This window comes from Procambarus clarkii, chromosome 69 (assembly GCF_040958095.1).
Source record: "Procambarus clarkii isolate CNS0578487 chromosome 69, FALCON_Pclarkii_2.0, whole genome shotgun sequence".
NCBI classification, from domain to species: Eukaryota; Metazoa; Arthropoda; class Malacostraca; order Decapoda; family Cambaridae; genus Procambarus; species Procambarus clarkii.
In genome coordinates this window covers 15,157,994-15,177,316 of record NC_091218.1, presented here as the reverse complement: position 1 = coordinate 15,177,316, position 19,323 = coordinate 15,157,994, and positions in this window count along the sequence as shown.

Below are 19,323 nucleotides of genomic sequence, written 5' to 3'. Positions count from 1 at the left end.
TCAAGTCGATTGTCGACTTGAGAATGGTCCAGGACGGACCGAAACGTCGTCGTCCCTTCACCTTCTAGTGTGTGGTCTGGTCAATCAACTTTGTTGAGATTAGTAACACACTCGAAACTGGTCCGTGGAGATAGTGGAGAGGGTATCACGATAAAGCTAATATATATTTTTAACACCTAACACACCCGCTAAAAATAATAAACCTTCATTAGGCAAACAAGAAATAATTGAGCAGCAAAAATATATCTTTCATAGTTGTTATTTTGATTTAAATTTAGATACCAACTTTATGACTGAAGACGAGTCGCGGTTTATAGATCTAGAGGGATGATATAGCAAAATATAAAATGTTCCTGAACTGTGTCAGATGTGAAAGTTTCGGAATATCCGGCCAATTACCGGACGAGGTCAGAGTCAAGCGACCAACTTCAGTAGTTTACTTTGTGTAAGTATTAGATTTTCCTTAGAATAAATCTCTTTAATTTCCTTGACGATGAGTTAGGTACACATCAAGTCTTTTATATACTCGTCTGGGAACTTGACACATTTTATCTGTCTCCAAGAGGCAAGTTTGGCTTTTTTAACCTGACTTTTTAAATGAAAGTATCACTTATACAGTGTTCATATTTCCTTTCTTATGCCTCGCGAACGACGATATCGTACGAATTTGAGTCTTTTGCAATACGGATACATTGAGTACCGATTCTTAAACTCCGTTCCTCTATTCACCCGGCAGTAATTGGGTGCCTGGTAGTAAAGCGACTAGCAGATCGTATTCCAGGGGAGAACTGGTAATATAAAAGCCTAAGAGTGATGGGATATATAAGCTAAGAGTGATGGGATATATAAGCTAAGAGTGATGGGATATATAAGCTAAGAGTGATGGGATATATAAGCTAAGAGTGATGGGATATATAAGCTAAGAGTGATGGGATATACAAGTCTGTTAACAAAAATCAGAAGTAATTTCCTCCTGCATCTTGTCTGTACGCGACTCCTGGAGGAGTCAACACAGACCGTAAACATCTTCTTGAGGTTATCTTGAGATGATTTCGGGGCTTTAGTGTCCCCGCGGCCCGGTCCTCGACCAGGTCTCCACCCCCAGGAAACAGCCCGTGACAGCTGGTTAACTCCCAGGTACCTATTTTACTGCTAGGTAACAAGGGCATAAGGTGAAAGAAACTCTGCCCATTGTTTATCGCCGGCGCCCGGGATCGAACCCGGGACCACAAGATCACAAGTTCAGTGTGCTGTCCGCTCGGCCGACCGGCTCCCTAACATGGAAGATAAAATATCTTTTCTTTCATGCCTACAATGTTAGGCCATTTTACTTTGTAACTGGTTAAGATTTCATGTGATAAAAACCACTTGGTCTTTGATATAAATAAAAATATTTTATTGTCTTGGTTAAATATGCCTCTTATTGGACCCTTCTGAAAGCTTATCATTTCGTATTGAGTGATTGTTATAGCTAATAAGAATTAAAACAGATAATTTGATGGATTAAATATGTTACTCAAGCAAAAGTATATTCGATTCCTAGCCTGTCATTATACTTTATATATGCTATAAATACTGAAGTCTCGGTGGTGACCAGTTTGACCCATATAGAAGCTCAGTCAAGCTAGGTGGAGGATTTTCTAAATGATCCCATTACAGTTACCAGGTGAATTTTTAGCCAATGATGTTTCAATATGATTGTTAAATGCCATATTCAGATTACGAATAATGAATAATTTAGTAATATCCCTAAAATTTTACGAAACTAATAATTATTATTTGTATTTGTTATGCCTTTTTTGTATTTTCTTACTAAATTTTAGAAATAGTTACTACAATTCATAAGACTTTCTCCATAAATCTTTTAGGGTATTTTAAACTGAAGTGCATGTAAGGTACCTTACCTTGCTTTTACCTTGTGTTGGTTACAGGGATCAATGTCCTCTCACCCCGGTCTCTGTTCAGGACTGATGATTGGTGGTCTGATAAACCAGGCTGTTAGGCGCAGCTGCTCGCAGCCTGACGTATAAATCACAGTCCGGTTAATCAGGTATCCTTCTGAAGGTGTGGATCAAGTTATCTATTGAATACCGTGAGAGGTCGGATACTTATGTCACTTATGTTTAGAGGGAGAGCACTGAGAACACTTGAACCCCGTGGTGTTTATAGAGTTCTCTCTCAGCGTACCTGATTGATGAAAATTAAGCCACCCAAAAGGTGGCACGGGCATGAATAGCCCGTAAGTGGTGCCCCTTTTGAGCCATTACCAGTATCAAGAGATGATACTCGAGATCTGTGGAGGTGCAACTGCACCCTGCGTGACGGGAGATGTCCCGTCTCAGCGTACCTATTGTACCTCTGCTTTTCAACGTAGGTATTTTGCATTTCCTGCCATGTTTCATTGTCTTATGTGGAGCTACTTCCGTATGAAGATTTGGAACCAGTCCCTCTGATATTTTTACTTAAAATTATTTTGTATCTCTTTTCCTTGCGTTCTAGAGAATAAAGATTTAAACATATTAAGTTAAATATGATATTCATTTCATCATCAATTTGCTCAAAGTTATATTCGTAAGACTTTCAAAAAACATAGCAGAAAATGGTACGCGTTTCTTTTGTTCACAGATTATTAATTAAAAATTTCCACTCTGCAAACAAATGTAAATACATGTATATATTCTTTTTCGGCCACAGAGTGCAGTTTTATCTGTTTATATATATATATATATATATATATATATATATATATATATATATATATATATATATATATATATATATATATAATATATATATAATATATATATATATATATATATATATATATATATATATATATATATATATATATATATATATATATATATATATATAATATATATATATATATATATAGTGGAAGTCTGACAGCTATGGCAGGGGTTGTCTGTTTTATGCGACTACGAGCAAATTATGGACAGCAGGAAATTTTTACTAATTTTCCCAAGATCAATGAATAATGGGTGTATACTTAAAAAAATGTTTTTAAATGATTATCAAAATAGGTGTGTAGTCAGTGGGTAGTGCCTAAAGTGGTCGTGGGGGTGTTAATGTGACCCCTGACACGCTTTTCCCTTCTGAATTCTGACGACTGCGACTAGCCTATGTTCATCCCGTACCCCAGACCATTCTACCTGTCAATATGCATGAAGCTAACCTAAAGCTTCTGTCCTCCATCTTTGGACAGACACAGACATTCCCAGGTAAAACTCTAAAGGTTATATATAAGTTCCCTCGTGGTAAAGAAATACCTGGGACCATATACTTCGAGTCAAGAGATCTATCAGCATATGAGATGAGATCCAATAACCTTCTTCCGTGTTCTCTAAGCAACACAGGATTCCATCCGCTCACAAAAACCGTAATTGAATTTACTGCCAAAATATTGCATTTGGAATGCACCATTTCTGGCAGACGTGAGGCAGGCGCCGTTTTCTGCTCCACACAACCCAGGCAGTGACTCCAAGTCTTGGTGGAGTGCTGCAGTGCCGGCCTGGGGCGGGATGTTTCCGCTCCCCCAGGCCTCTCTCTCCCAGGCCTCTCTCCCAGGTCACTCTCCCTGGTCTCTCTCCCAGGTCACTCTCCCAGGTCTCGTCCCCAAGCCTTGGTCACAGGCCACTCTCGCATGCCTCTTTCCCAACTCTCTCTCTCCCAGGGTCTGGTCCTCAGGCATAGGCCTTTCTCCTAAGCCTGAAGCCTGGCTCTCTCTCTCTTCCAGGCCTGTCTCCCAGATTCCCCCAGCAGGCCTGTACACCACCTGGAGATAACAGTACTACATATCTCGCATGTAGGGCAAAATAGTCGTATTTTCTCTTGCCTCCAATATTTACACATTCCTATCTTCTTTTGCCTTATTGTCTATTCGTCTACTTTTCTGTTTGCCTGTCTACTCTCTTCTCTGCGAAAATGCCTTTATTTTTTTGTTTTATACGTACGTCCATCTTCCTTCGTTATCAAAGCTGTCTATTTCTCAATCTTTTATCACTATTTCTCGTTCACTTGTTTGAACCAATGTTGCCAATTCTTGAACGTTTATTATATGTTGATTTTCCCATAATTATGTGTTCTTTTCTAGCCTTTTTTGTGTGCACATTCACCTATTTATTCTCACCTATGTGTGCCTGCAGGATCGAGTTTTAGCTCTTGGACCCCAACTTGTAGCTGTAATGACTCCAGACTTATTTCCGTATCATATCTACTTAGAAAATTATGAATGTAGTTCGCTTCTGCAAACTGCTCCTGTAGTTAATTAATTTCCCCACTACCTTTACGCTAAAAGTAAAATGTATATATATATATATATATATATATATATATATATATATATATATATATATATATATATATATATATATATATATATATATATATATATATAAACCCGAACCTGATTGGGTTCACGTGGTGGTCAAATAAACTCCACCCTGTGTTCCCTTTCTTCACACACCCAGCCAGCCACTGACCTCATTCCCTAGATTGGCCGACTCGTTATCCAGATAACATCTTAGACAATAAACGTCTTGGTTCTCTGACCCGTGATATAGAAAGATCATTATCCTGGCCACCTGCCATACCCTTTATCTGCTGTTGACACTGAAAGAAGTCTGGGGTATAAAACCTTGAACCTTTTCCACCAGGCGAGGTGTTTGTGTCGTGGGGGTGAGGTTGGTGATAGTCCCTAGTGAGGGTGTTTGTGTTGGCACATACGCTGGCTGGAGCGGGGTCCCTGGGGTCCAGGCCCTCCTCCACAGTCAGGGATGGACCTGCTGGAGCGGGGAGTCCCTGGGGTCCAGGCCCTCCTCCACAGTCAGGGATGGACCTGCTGGAGCGGGGAGTCCCTGGGGTCCAGGCCCTCCTCCACAGTCAGGGATGGACCTGCTGGAGCGGGGAGTCCCTGGGGTCCAAGCCGTCCTCCACAGTCATGGATGGACCTGCTGGAGCGGGGGTTCCTGGGGTCCAGGCCGCCCTCCAGTCATGGATGGACCTGCTAGAGCGGGGTCCCTGGGGTCCAAGCCGTCCTCCACAGGGACGTGTTCCTGACATCTCTCTAAGAAGGATGAGCTCGAGGGAAATAAATCCCCGGGTCATATTTATCGTCGGAGGCTCCTAAATCCGGCGAGGAAGAAAGGCTCACGTCAGCGTTATGGAGAAATATTGGGCCCTACAACAACTCACTCGACCGCCCAAATTAGCATGTAACCGAAGCAGTATCTTTTTGTTTTGTTTAAGGGAGGCTCATATGTCAAGCTCTTCAAGACAATGTCTACCTCTACCTCTGTAAACAGGTCTACCTCTGTAAACAGGTCTACCTCTGTAAACAGGTCTACCTCTGTAAACACCGCTAGGTCTACACGTCGTGGTTCACTACTTATGTAAACCAGATTTAGTCTTCTGTTGGAGATTTACATTAAGGAGAGGGGGGAAACTTCGACAAGCCGCCGGCTTCCTGTCCTCGTTGAGGCCACTAGGGTTAGTGGCCCTCAGGTAAGTGAATTCCTCAATGTAGCCGCAGGTAGTCACATACTCGTATGTACTGTGTATGTACTCGGTACATACACGCATTTAAAGGGCGAGGAACATAGAACAAGCTTTACACACACACACACACACACACACACATATATATATATATATATATATATATATATATATATATATATATATATATATATATATATATATATATATATATATATATATATATATACATATATATATATGTATATATATATATGTATATATATATATATATATATATATATATATATATATATATATATATATATATATATATATATATACACATATATATACATATATATATATATATACATATATATATATATTAGTATATTTTGGTAGCAGTCTTTCCTGTAGACATATATTATTAAATATGACCGAAAAAGTAAGATTAATAATTCTAACACGAATTTTCTCAATATTTCTTATGTTTCTTTTCACTGTCGATGATAATTGAAAAATCAATTCTCCAAAATTCATTTTTATTTCTAGTCTGACGCGACACTTGAACGCGTTTCGTAATAACTTATTACATTTTCAAAGACTTTAGTTTACACACACACAACTATAACCTGCAAACACTAAACAGAGTTCTACTATGCTATAATTTAAATGGCTTTCATTTTATATACCTGCATTTGGGTGAGGTGATATGTTACAACAGTTTTGGATGAGGTGAAAACAAACTTTCAACACAAGATAGAACACAAAACAATGGGTATAATATTTTGTAAGTTAAAGGGAAGAATGGAAGTAACTGCAAAGGGCCTATTGGCCCATATTTCTTGATGCTTCTATATTGGTGCGGAGTCTTGAAGTGGGTAGAATATAGTTGTGCATTAATTGGCTGTTGATTGCTGGTGTTGACTTCTTGATGTGTAGTGCCTCGCAGATATCAAGCCGCCTGCTATCGCTGTATCTATCGATGATTTCTGTGTTTTTTGTTAAGACTTCTCTGCTTATGGTCTGGTTGTGGGAAGAGATTATATGTTCCTTAATGGAGCCCTGTTGCTTATGCATCGTTAATCGCCTGGAAAGAGATGTTGTTGTCTTGCCTATATACTGACTTCTTTGAGACTTACAATCCCCAAGTGGGCATTTGAAGGCATAGACGACATTGGTCTCTTTTAAAGCGTTCTGCTTTGTGTCTGTGCATCATTCCAATTAAGACATGAAGGAGGACTCAAGAATCAATGGAGTATAGTTACACTGACATGATAGTTATGATGCATGAAGCTTCTAAATAGACATGTGGCAAATATGAATAGTTTTTTTCATTACCCGTCGAGAGGAACGTTCACTAATTCGAAACAATTGTAATAATTCAGATGCTTCAAATCCAATCAGTCGCCTGAATTTCGATGCTTCAAATCCAATCAGTCGGCTGAATTTAGATGCTTCAAATCCAATCAGTCGCCTGAATTTAGATGCTTCAAATCCAATCAGTCGCCTGAATTTCGGTGCTTCAAATCCAATCAGTCGCCTGAATTTCGATGCTTCAAATCCAATCAGTCGCCTGAATTTCGATGCTTCAAATCCAATCAGTCGCCTGACTTTCGATGCTTCAAATCCAATCAGTCGCCTGACTTTCGATGCTTTAAATCCAATCAGTCACCTGAATTTAGATGCTTCAAATCCAATCAGTCGCCTGAATTTCGGTGCTTCAAATCCAATCAGTCGCCTGAATTTCGATGCTTCAAATCCAATCAGTCGCCTGAATTTCGATGCTTCAAATCCAATCAGTCGCCTGAATTTCGATGCTTCAAATCCAATTAGTCGCCTGAATTTCGATGCTTCAAATCCAATCAGTCACCTGAATTTAGATGCTTCAAATCCAATCAGTCGCCTGAATTTCGGTGCTTCAAATCCAATCAGTCGCCTGAATTTCGATGCTTCAAATCCAATCAGTCGCCTGAATTTCGATGCTTCAAATCCAATCAGTCGCCTGAATTTCGATGCTTCAAATCCAATCAGTCGCCTGACTTTCGATGCTTTAAATCCAATCAGTCACCTGAATTTAGATGCTTCAAATCCAATCAGTCGCCTGAATTTCGGTGCTTCAAATCCAATCAGTCACCTGAATTTCGATGCTTCAAATCCAATCAGTCGCCTGACTTTCGATGCTTTAAATCCAATCAGTCGCCTGACTTTCGATGCTTCAAATCCAATCAGTCGTCTGAATTTCGATGCTTCAAATCCAATCAGTCGCCTGAATTTCGATGCTGGTGTTCAGCGCGTTGAAAACAAGATGCACTGAATGTGAGGACGGGCCGCAGAAACGCGTTCCCTGCGGCATCTTGCAGAACGATTCGTCAAAGCAACTGCTGGCTATATCTTGCCAAGTGTTCTGTTGGAGAAATGGGCCGGAGGTGTAAGTGTGTCGTGGGTGGATTGAGTTCGTGCCCAGCATCTTACGCCTTCCTGTGTGCTGAGGATGTCTTGCCTAGGACCTAGTGAGGGGGGTAACTTACGCCTTCCTGTGTGCTGAGGATGTCTTGCCTAGGACCTCATCTGAGGATGCTCACATCCTTCACTCACTAAATTCAACGATAATTAAATGAATATTAAACAGGAGTAGCGGGTTAAGCATCATCTTACAAGTCAACAAGACGGTGATGAAATCATCAATATCGGTAAATCATCAGTAAAGCCAGATGATTAAAACGAATCAAATGTTGTTGATTAGTTCATGAAGGAAAACTAGTATTGGCATGGTGGCAAAGAGTGAAAATTAAGTTGAAAAGAAAATGAATGAAATACTGCTCTTGTAAGTTTCCCCCTGTGTTTATTTTCACTTGGAAGACAGTAGGAGTGACGTATGTATCAACAGCACACACACACACACACACACACACACACACACACACACACACACACACACACACACACACACACACACACACACACACACACACACACACACCCACACACCCCCCCCCCCACACACACACACACACACACACACACACACACACACACACACATAGGGGTCTCGTAGCCTGGTGGATAGCGCGCAGGACTCATAATTCTGTGGGGCGGGTTCGATTCCCGCACGAGGCAGAAACAAATGGGCAAAGTTTCTTGCACCCTGAATGCCCCCTGTTACCTAGCAGTAAATAGGTACCCGGGAGTTAGTCAGCTGTCACGGGCTGCTTCCTGGTGTGTGTGTGTGTATGTGGTATGGAAAAAAAAGTAGTTAGTAAACAGTTGATTGACAGTTGAGAGGCGGGCCAAAAGAGCAAAGCTCAACCCCCGCAAACACAACTAGGTGAATACACACACAAAGTATGTTTAATTCCAGCTGAGTTCCGTCTTGCAAGCTGTACCAAAGAACATTCGCTCGTGGATAAGAAAATATATTTGTATGTCCTTCCCTAAGGAGCAGCAACTAACACGATAAAGAAACATTCTGGAGGAGAAAGTGTTCCTCTGTCAAGAGGAGAGAGAGAGAGGTATAAAAGGCGACAGCAATGAAAGCTTGTGTGTGTGTGTGTTTGGACCTGGGTACACACAGACAAGGTTACAGAGCAGTATTACATTGTTGAACATGGAGGGGGGAGAGAGAGAGAGAGAGAGAGAGAGAGGGAGAGAGAGAGAGAGAGAGAGAGAGAGAGAGAGAGAGAGAGAGAGAGAGAGAGAGAGAGAGAGAGAGAGAGAGAGAGAGAGAGAGAGAGAGAGAGAGAGAGAGAGAGAGACAGAGAGAGAGAGAGAGAGAGAGAGAGAGAGAGAGAGAGAGAGAGAGAGAGAGAGAGAGAGAGAGAGAGAGAGAGAGAGAGAGAGAGAGAGAGAGAGAGAGAGAGAGAGACAGATACAAAAAAGTATTTATATTAGTAAGCTAATTAGAAAGCCATGACGTACTTCCCACCTTGTTTCCCTTCCATCAATCACCATCCATCCATCCTTTCCTCCTACTCTCCTTCTTACCCTCCCACAGCCATCTTCAGCATCACCTCCATCCCTTCCTCTCTATCTCCCTTTCCCACAACCCTCATCCCCCCACACATCCCACTCTCTCCCCCTCCCACAACCCATTTCAACATCACCTCCAGCGTTCCTCCCCCTCCCACAAGACTAACACCAATCACTCAAGCCTTCTTCCTTTCCCACACAAATACAAGAGCAGCATTCCACGAATGGAGAATTAAATCTTTCCTCAAGTGTGAGAGGGTGAAAGGTCCTTAAGAACACTAGAGAGATCCGCAGATAGCTGTATAGTGACGCTGAAGCTAGGTGGAGATGACATTGACGTGTTTCTGTTGATACGAGTAGTTTAAATGTGTCAGATTTGCGAGAGATGTAAATGTGTATTTTCAGATAATCAAATTTCCAGGTCACAATATGACTCCACGAGGACAACAGCGAGATCACAGGAGAGAGTGGTGACATGCTCATCTGTGTTGTCCTCCAACATTAAACGTAATCCGAGCTATGATTCACCAGAATGGCATTGACTGGAAGCTCAAAACTCATCAGCCATATCACACTATAAACACACACCAAGAGGTCCAGATCGTTGTTGTGTACGAGGCACCGTAGTATTGGCCAAAGGGATTGCCCCAAGACGTGCCTTATACTCTGACCAGAGCTTCGGGGGGAAGCCGCATCTCCAGAACGATGTTCCTGCTTTATGTGACCGCTATCGTGGGCTTCTCCCGTCCGTGAGAGACGCAGAGACAAGCGCACAAGTCATCCCGCACAGTTTAATGTTATGGCACGGTGTATATGACACACACAACAGCTCACACGGGGTGGCAGACCAGGCTGGGGGCACCTTGGCTGTATCTCTGCCTCATGTGTCATCTACAGAGAAGTGTTGGGAGAAGAGGGGGAGGGATAGGATACATGACACAGGTATTACAGGTTAGATTACCGTGTTGGAAACGGGGGGGAAACTAATTTGTAAAGAGAAACAAGACACATTGCAGCGCATTTAATGCATTCGTTCCATTTAACTGAGATGAATTGGCTGAAATTTACGGCTATACCAATGCCAGAATGACTGCGGTATTTTCAGGAAACTGGGATATATATACTGACGGAGAAAGTTTTATCCGTGGCATCAAAGGGCACAAGAGTGGGAACCTTCTAGTGCTTCCCTATGAGTGCTTATGGGAAGCGAGGTTCAAGTTCAAGTATGTTTATTGAGACCAGAAAATACATCTCAAAGGGATAGAGTAGCTGAGGTTATTTCTACCCTTCAGGAAGTGAAGTTCAGTTCTTCGAGTGATTGATGAAGATTAAGCCACCCAAGAGGTGGCAAAATCAATAGCTTTTTTTAGATTTATTGGTAGATTTTTGTAGATTTAGTGGTAGATTTTTTGGAGGGAAATGTGATCTTTGGTCGTGGATCTAGTTCTTCATGCCTGGATGGCCTCTATATCTCTCGACTATTAGGACGAAAGTAAATCCGGCTGTCAAGCGATTGGTTATGTGTTCGATTCCTGCGCAAAGGTTAGCGTTCGAACACGTTGTTTAACCTCGACGTCCAAGAGCGTCTAACAGTTAATAAAGACTTGGCCGTTGGTCTTGGGATGAGACGCGCATCTTCCGGGATAGTCAGTCCTTGGCTAGGAGAATCTTAAACTGGTCTATCGCACTTCCTCTCCTTGATAACAGCAAACTAAGTGGCTCTTGAATTTTTTTTTAACCATTCCTCTCCCCCGTCCCATCCCAAATCTTATCCTGATCCCTTCCAAGTGCTTTATAGTAATATTAATGGCTTGGCGCTTTCCCCTGATAATTCCCTTCCCTCTTGAATTGGATGATTGAGGTGATTTCCACTTCATCTCTTTCCCAGCGGGAGAGATACATAATAATTTACACGTGGAAAATATTAGAGGGGCTGGTCCCAAACCTGCACACAGAAATAACATTACATGAGACCAGAAGACATGGCAGGATGTGCAGAATACCCCCGTTGAAAAGCGGAGGTGCAACAGGTACTCTGAGAGAGAACTCTATCAACATCAGAGGCCCGAGACTGTTCAACACGCTTCCATTACACATAAGGGGCATAACTGGCCGACCCCTCACAGTGTTCAAGAGAGAACTGGATAAGCACCTCCAAAGGATACCTGATCAACCAGGCTGTGACTCATACGTCAGGCTGCGAGCAGCCGCGTCCAACAGCCTGGTTGATCAGTCCAGCAACCAGGAGGCCTGGTCGACGACCGGGCCGCGGGGATGCTAAGCCCCGGAAGCACCTCAAGGTAACCTCAAGGTAGGAGCATACAGCTTCTCTACCATCAAAACAAGGTATGAGTTCTTCCTTACCTTTTTTTCGATTTATTTCCGATTTCAATTTCCAGCGATGCTTGCTTGTTTTGTCTTAATCAGTATCTTATACGTATTGAACATATCCCCTCTCGATCTTGTCCTCTTGGGTTCGTTACATTTAATTCCTTTAAACTCCTCAGTATCTTGTACGACGTGATCATATCCTGCCTGCTTCTCTTGGATTGTTAATTTGATCTCGCTCGGGACACCGCGGTCGTAGTTCTCATTCTGTAACTACACTCAGGGGGGGGGGGGGTTAATGACCTAAGTGTCATTAACTAAGTGGATGGTCACATTTATCACTAAGTAGTTGACCATAGTTCCCCATAAGTAGATGAATACCTTTACTCCTCGAGTAGATTATCATATTTACCTATAAGTAGATGACAACATTTACCCCTAAGTAGATGACAACATTTACCCCTAAGTAGATGACAACATTTACCCCTAAGTAGATGACAACATTTACCCCTAAGTAGATGACAACATTTACCCCTAAGTAGATGACAACATTTACCCCTAAGTAGATGACAACATTAACCATTAAATAGATTACCACATTAACTACTAAGTGAGCACAATGGGTTCGGTCAGGCACAAGCTGACCGCATCAGCGTGTATTCAACACCCACACATAGTGTCAGCAAGGCGGACAGCCCCCCGCCGGCTTTCATACCTCTCACTGTATTTCCCACTTCTACACTTCCCTTCACCTATGCCTCTCCTTCCTCTTTACTCCCCCCCCCCTACACGAAAAGAACGTGTATTTACCACACAATTCCCATGTGACTTCTCACATCTTTGGCTAAAAATAAAAAAATAAAAAAGTTACCATGGCCAAATATACAAACCACGGGTATAATACTTGTTTAGAATCTGGTTAAACTTTGAGAGTCGTTTTTGACCAGACCACACACTAGAAGGTGAAGGGACGACGACGTTTCGGTCCGTCCAGGACCATTCTCAAGTCGATTGTGAGAAGTCACAACCGACTTGAGAATGGTCCAGAACGGACCGAAACGTCGTCGTCCCTTCATCTTTCTAGTGTGTGGTCTTGTCAACATACATCAGCCACGTTATTGTGACTCATCGCCTGCATTTAAGAGTCATTATTACAAGTCGAGGAAATCATCTCCCTCAAAAAAAAATACGCGATAATGACGTGTGTGTGAGTCCTGAGGCTGTTGGCTCGGCTCTCTCGAGAATGTTGTAATTACGCTCTTAATAATTAAAATACTGTAGTTCATTAATTAAAATGCTGTAGGCAATTGCTGAAGAATTATTTATAACTTAATAAGTTATAACATATTTGTGTTATTCTGGTGCTGACCTTGGATAGATATTTAGGGTTATGTTGTGTTAGAGTCTAATAAAGTGTTGGGTTCATGAGCTGCGTAACAAATGCGACTGTTTTTGGCCACGCTAGACTCCTGCGAACCCTAACAGCCCTCCTGATGTATTAAAGTAAGCTTTAATACAGCTTACTTTAATACATACTTCGATGTATTAAAGTAAGCTTTAATATAGCTTACTTTAATACATACTTCGATGTATTAAAGTAAGCTTTAATACATCGAAGCGAATGTATTAACCGCATTAATATTTCGGTGCTTTAAATTGTGCTAATTCCTACCATTTTTCTGAAATAATGGGGACCGGTTTGCTCAATAGGTTGTTCGTCTATTGAAAGATATTTGCTGAATGTACTTACCTAGTTGTACCAGAGAGAGGGGGAGGGGTAATAGGGGTGAGCTGGGGAGCTTTAGTCCTACCTCTCAAACCTTAAACAATTAGTGTATAGCTTGCAGAACCTATTGGGCTCAGTTAGATCTTCATTTATGGCTGATGAATGGGAAATGCTTCTGATATATTCCATTTGTTTAGGGACATTTTCATTCAGTATAGTGACATATTCCACTGGTATAGTGACATACTCCACTGGTATAGTGACATACTCCACTGGTATAGTGACATATTCCACTGGTATAGTGACATACTCCACTGGTATAGTGATATTCCACAAGTATAATAGGATATTTCACTAGTATACACACACACACACACACACACACACACACACACACACACACACACACACACACACACACACGCACGGGTTCGATTCCCGGACCAGGCAGAAACAAATGGGCAAAGTTTCTTTCACCCTGATGCCCCTGTTACCTAGCAGTAAATAGGTACCTGGGAGTTAGACAGCTGTTACGGAGCTGATTCCTGTGTGTGTGTGGAAAAAAAATAGTTAGTAGTTAGTTACAGTTGATTGATTGACAGTTGAGAGGTGGGCCGAAAGAGCAGAGCTCAACCCCTGCAAGAACAACTAGGTGAATACACACACACACACAAACACACACACGCACACACACACGCACACACACACACACACACACACACACACACACACACACACACACACACACACACACACACACACACACACACACACACACACACATATACACACACACACACATACACACACACACACACACACACACACACACACACACACACACACACACACAAGTGGCATTTCAATGAGGGGTAACGAAGTGTTTGATCTGTACTAACCATGTCGTAGCTCAGTCGATTAAGGCAGCATCTGGAATGCTCTCGGACGCAGGTTCGAATCCTCGTCACGGCCCTTGTGGATTTGTTCTGTTGACCTGTCCTGGACCAGGAGTCATTAAGTTCCAAACTAGCACATCTTCCTGTGATCACGGCGTCTTAGTCTGTCTTTATTAAACTACTTCACAAGCTTCTAAATTTCACAAAATCAATGTTGTTATTACTATGGACAACCTTGGAGCGCTTTCGAGTTTATAAACTGTTTAATAAAGGTAAAACAAAGCCACCGTGACTGAGGAAAGATGCAGAGGTTTCGTCAGTGGCCGAGTAAAAGCTCGAGGAACCCCTTTGTTCATCTGGACCCTTATCACGTCCATATATAGCAAGAGTGGGAGAGAGGCACGACTTGATAAGGATCCTGGACTTGAAAAGAGGTCCTGGACTTGATATGTGTCTGGGACTTGATAAGGGTCCGGGACTTGATAAGGGTCCAGGACTTGAAAAGAGGTCCTGGACTTGATAAGGGTCCCAGGATTTGAAAAGAAGTCCGGGATTTTATACGGGTTCTGGACTTGATAAGGACCCAGGGTCTGATAATGGCTTAGGGCTTGAGAGATAGAGAAAACCTTTTGAAGATTTCCTGACAGTTCATTCTGAAGGCTTGTCAGCACCCCCCCCCCAGAACCCCCCCCCCCAGAACCCCCCCCCCCAGAACCCCCCCCCCAGAACCCCCCCCCCCCAGAACCCCCCCCCCCCCAGAACCCCCCCCCCCCCAGAACCCCCCCCCCCCAGGCTATATCGTCAGAACTGTGGCCGACCCTGAAAAAGCGTTCATTAAATTAAACCATTTTGTGTATAGTTAGGGCTAGGGAAGGTCAGGTTAGGTGTGTGGGATCAGATATGAGTTATTGGTATTTTCACTACGTGGGTGAAGCCGTCAGAGAGGTGGGATTCGAACACATGTCAACGATAAGTTCGAAATGTTCGAACATAATCAGTTGGGGGTCGAGTGTTAAGAATTTGTAATAAATAGGGTATTAACAAGTAATTGGACGATATTTATGATGATGGACTGCACAGTTTATTTAAATTGACGAGTTCTATTTTGGGGTCGGGGGCAGCTTGGACGAGCACAGCCTAAGGAAGGGTTAGGGGGTCGGGGGCAGCTTGGACGAGCACAGCCTAAGGAAGGGTTAGGGGGTCGGGGGCAGCTTGGACGAGCACAGCCTAAGGAAGGGTTAGGGGGTCGGGGGCAGCTTGGACGAGCACAGCCTAAGGAAGGGTTAGGGGGTCGGGGGCAGCTTGGACGAGCACAGCCTAAGGAAGGGTTAGGGGTCGGGGGCAGCTTGGACGAGCACAGCCTAAGGAAGGGTTAGGGGGTCGGGGGCAGCTAGGACGAGCACAGCCTAAGGAAGGGTTAGGGGGTCGGGGGCAGCTTGGACGAGCACAGCCTAAGGAAGGGTTAGGTGGTCGGGGGCAGCTTGGACGAGCACAGCCTAAGGAAGGGTTAGGGGTCGGGGGCAGCTTGGACGAGCACAGCCTAAGGAAGGGTTTGGGGGTCGGGGGCAGCTAGGACGAGCACAGCCTAAGGAAGGGTTAGGGGTCGGGGGCAGCTTGGACGAACACAGCCTAAGGAAGGGTTAGGGGGTCGGGGGCAGCTTGGACGAGCACTGTTGTCACTTAACACAGACGGGCTATAGTTTGGTATACGTCAAGAGCTGCTAGCTTATATGTACAAAAAGTGCCACATATATTAATTTATTTGCTGGATGTTAATTTTAAATTTAAGTATGAACACATTAGACGAAAAACTATCTGTTCGCGCGGGCCCACAGCGTCGGTATACAAGGATTTGCGGTTCTTTGTGGGAAGTGAATTAAACATTGACTCTTTGTAATTAGGTGAAGAAAGGCAGCTGCTTTGTGGGTTTTATTCGTCCTTTGTGGTGAGCCACGATTAATAAAGTCAATATTTAAAGATATCGTGAAAGTTTCAGAGAGGCGGTGTGCACTCACTAATTTGTACTCACCTATTTGTGCTTGCGGGGGTTGAGCTTTGGCTCTTAGGTCTCGCCTCTCAACTGTCAATCAACTGGTGTTCAGATTCCTGAGCCTACTGGGCTCTATCATATCAACATTTGAAACTGTGTATGGAGTCTGCCTCCACCACATCACTTCCTAATACATTCCATCCGTTAAATACTCTGACACTGAAAAAGTTGTTTCTAACGTCCCTGTAACGTCCCATTTGGGTACTCAGTTTCCACCTGTGTCCCCTTGTTCGCGTCCCGCCAGTGTTGAATAATTTATCCTTGTTTACCCTGTCAATTTCCATGAGGATTTTGTAGGTAGTGATCATGTCTCCCCCTCACTCTTCTGTCTTCCAGTATCGTGAGGTGCATTTCCCGCAGCCTTTTCTCGTAACTCATGCCTCTTAGTTCTGGGACTAGTCTAGTAACATACCTTTGGACTTTTTCCAGCTTCGTCTTGTGCTTGACAAGGTACGGGCTCCATGCTGGGGCCGCATACTCCAGGATTGGTCTTACATATGTGGTGTACAAGATTCTGAATGATTCCTTACACAGGTTCCTGAACGCTGTTCTGATGTTAGCCAACCTCGCATATGCCGCAGACGTTATTCTTTTTATGTGGGCTTCAGGAGACAGGTTTGTTGTGATATCAACTCCTAGATCTTTCTCTCTGTCTGTTTCATTAAGTACTTCATCTCCTATTCTGTATCCTGTGTCTGGCCTCCTGTTTCCACTGCCTAGTTTCATTTCTTTGCATTTACTCGGATTGAACTTCAACAGTCATTTGTTCGACCATTCACTCAGTCTGTCTAGGCCATCTTGTAGCCTCCTACTATCGTCCTCAGTTTCAATCCTCCTCATAAGGATTGTGTGTGTGTGTGTGTGTGTGTGTGTGTGTGTGTGTGTGTGTGTGTGTGTGTGTGTGTGTGTGTGTGTGTGTGTGTGTGTGTGTGTGTGTGTGTGTACTCACCTAGTTCTCACCTAGTTGTGTTTGCGGGGGTTGAGCTCTGGCTCTTTGGTCCCGCCTCTCAACCGTCAACCAACAGGTGTATGTGTGTGTGTGTGTGTGTGTGTGTGTGTGTGTGTGTGTGTGTGTGTGTGTGTGTGTGTGTGTGTGTGTGTGTGTGTGTGTGTGTGTGTGTGTGCTGGTCCCAATAATATTAAAGTTGAAATGAGTGATTCAAAAATACTGAAAGCTGAAAGTTCTTGTCGAAGATTCAACATGAAATGGACTTCTGTGTTTTATTTTTTTTTTACCAACGTGGACTGAAAACATTGTGTTGAATATAAAAATAAATTACAGGCCTAAAAATCGCAGTGTTTTTAATGGAATTTGACGTCCAAACTGATAGATGTTTCGATCCGGATAAGCTGCTTACATACACCGTTGTTGCACAGCCACCTGAGTCACACACTTGAAAATAAAGAACGGGACAACGTTTCGGACCTACGGGATCACCATACCCCGTGCTACTTTGAATTTTTTGTTCCTAGTAGCTGAATCTTAAACAGCCACAACAACATTTCGGACCACGCTGGACCATTTGTGACGACGTTTCGGTCCGTTCTGGCCCATTATCAAGCTTTATTTTTCATTACATGAAAACCCACAATTCAAGCCAGCCTGTACAAGACCACCTTTCATCCGTCAATAACATAACTAGTCTTCAGCATCCCTTGTTCCTCTCCCTCACTGCTATCCAACAGGACCATCCCTATCCATCAACCCCCCCCCATACCCCCCCCATACCCCATTACCCCTGAGATATTTATTCTAAGGTCTAATGAGTATTAGATATACTGACCTCCCCTCACCCCCGAAGCTGGTGTATGTATACACGAAGGTCTGCTGTGTATTATACGTCCCCCCCAGTCCTCCATACACCCCCGAGGCTGGTGTATGTATACACGAAGGTCTGCTGTGTATTAGATGTCCCCGCCCAGTCCTCCATACACCCCCGAGGCTGGTGTATGTATACACGAAGGTCTGCTGTGTATTAGATGTCCCCCCCAGTTACCCCCATACACCCCCGAGGCTGGTGTATGTATGCACGAAGGTCTGCTGTGTATTAGATGTCCCCCCTAGTCCCCCATACACCCCCGAGGCTGGTGTATGTATACACGAAGGTCTCCTGTGTATTTCACGTCCCCCCTAGTCCCCCATACACCCCCGAGGCTGGTGTATGTATACACGAAGGTCTCCTGTGTATTAGATGTCCCCCCTAGTCCCCCATACACCCCCGAGGCTGGTGTATGTATACACGAAGGTCTCCTGTGTATTTCACGTCCCCCCTAGTCCCCCATACACCCCCGAGGCTGGTGTATGTATACACGAAGGTCTCCTGTGTATTAGATGTCCCCCCTAGTCCCCCATACACCCCCGAGGCTGGTGTATGTATACACGAAGGTCTCCTGTGTATTTCACGTCCCCCCTAGTCCCCCATACACCCCCGAGGCTGGTGTATGTATACACGAAGGTCTCCTGTGTATTAGATGTCCCCCCTAGTCCCCCATACACCCCCGAGGCTGGTGTATGTATACACGAAGGTCTCCTGTGTATTTCACGTCCCCCCTAGTCCCCCATACACCCCCGAGGCTGGTGTATGTATACACGAAGGTCTCCTGTGTATTAGATGTCCCCCCTAGTCCCCCATACACCCCCGAGGCTGGTGTATGTATACACGAAGGTCTGCTGTGTATTAGATGTCCCCCCTAGTCCCCCATACACCCCCGAGGCTGGTGTATTATACACGGAACACACACCCGGGGCTGGTGTATTATACACGGAACACACACCCGGGGCTGGTGTATTATACACGGAACACACACCCGGGGCTGGTGTATTATACACGGAACACACACCCGGGGCTGGTGTA